Here is a 1,895-nt window from a genome sequence, read left to right as displayed (position 1 = left end):
GGTGTAATTGCAGCCCGCAAATCGGGGGCGTTTCTTGATATGGTCGTTAGGATAACAATGTGGCAGGTTAGGAAATGACGTTGAGGTTAGGTTTAGCGAAAGAAACGGCCAGTGACCAATGGCGAGCATCAATGGGTGTAACTTGACATCAAGAAACGCCGATATCAGAAAAAGCCCCTAATTGTGGTCTGCAATTACACAGTTCACGGCCTCAGCCAGGCACATCTATCCAGTCGTCACTAGTAACTACAGCCACAAAGTCATAAACCCCGCCTATTTCTATAATTAATCTAGTTAAAATTGGATTTTAAACCTAACCATGAACTTAACCACACTGCTAACCTTATGCCTAACCATAAAAAGCTAATTTTCATTAAAATGTTTTACAATATAGCCAATTTTGACTTTGTGGCTGTGGTAACTAGTGGAAACCCCATCTATCCACATCATCACTTCCGAGCAGACTGAAATCGGTCATGCACGTCACACATGCCAAAATAACCTTTGGACAAAGTGAATTAGTTTATTCAGGCTTGATTTAAGATGTTTAGTAAATAATTGAAATGATCAACACATGTATTCTTGATCATTTCAAGGAGGAGAGGGAAAATACTATCTTTATGCGTCAATAGTCTTGACTATATTATAACTTTTCAGAGCCATTGATGTTCTGAGCACTGTAAATACCTATCCCAGGCAGGGTGTGTTCCAGATATATTGACACACACATTGCAGATGATAAGATTATTATGTCACACTGGTTCCTGAGATGTAACAAGTTGCATTCCAGACACAGATTTCTGGCACATAGGTCTGTGCAGATTATAGGATTGTAAAACCAGCTGTAGACAGAGGGAGAGCTAGTGATGGGTGCTCAACGAAACAAGTCCTGCAAGCTCTAGTTGTATCTAATCGTAACTATTGCCTGGTAATATGGTCAAGTGCTGCAAAGGACCTAGAAAAGCTGCAGCTGGCCCAGAACAGAGAGTCACGTCTTGCCCTTCAATGTAGTCAGTCTCTTTTGGCGCAAAGTAGAGGAGAGATTGACTGAATCAATTCTTGTTTTTGTGAGAAATATTGTGTTCAAAATGCCAAACTGTTTGTATAATCAATTTACATATAGCTCTGACAGGCTGACTGACATGCAGTGTCTTCAGAAAGTATTCATACCGCTTGACTTATTCCACATTTTGTTGTGTTACAGCCTGAATTCAATAAAATAATATATAAAAAAAATACTGAAATATCTAATTTACATAACTATTCACACTCCTGAGTCAATACCTTGTAGAAGCACCTTTGGCTGTGTTTACTGCTGTGAGTCTTTCTGGGTAAGTCTCTAAGAGCTTTCCACACCTGGATTATACAATATTTGCCCATTATTATTTTCAAAATTCTTCAAGCTCTATCAAATTGATTGTTGATCATTGCTAGACAACCATTTTCAGGTCTTGCCATATATTTTCAAGTAGATTTAAATCAAAATTGTAACTCGGCCACTCAGGAACATTCACTGTCTTCTTGGTAAGCAACTCCAGTGTAGATTTGGCCTTGTGTTTTAGGTTTTTGTCCTGCTGAAAGGTGAATTTATCTCCCAGTGTCTGGTGGAAAGTAGACTGAACCAGGTTTTCCTCTAGGATTTTGCCTGTGCTCAACTCCAAACAGCATGCTTTGCATTTTTTTTTTTTTACATTTACATTTTGGTCATTCAGTAGACACTCTTATCCAGAGCGAATTACAGTCAGTGCATTCAACTAAAGTAGATAAACAACAACATATCACAGTCATAGCAAGAAACAAATGTTTCTATCTGTTACTGAGGATGTTATTGTAGTTGAAGTGGTCTGTTGGTTTATTCTGTAGGTTGGACTACTTTGAACATCATCACTGCCAGT

This window comes from Coregonus lavaretus (genome assembly GCF_964263955.1).
Source record: "Coregonus lavaretus genome assembly, chromosome: 20".
Taxonomy (NCBI): Eukaryota; Metazoa; Chordata; class Actinopteri; order Salmoniformes; family Salmonidae; genus Coregonus; species Coregonus lavaretus.
This window is presented reverse-complemented; position numbering follows the sequence as displayed.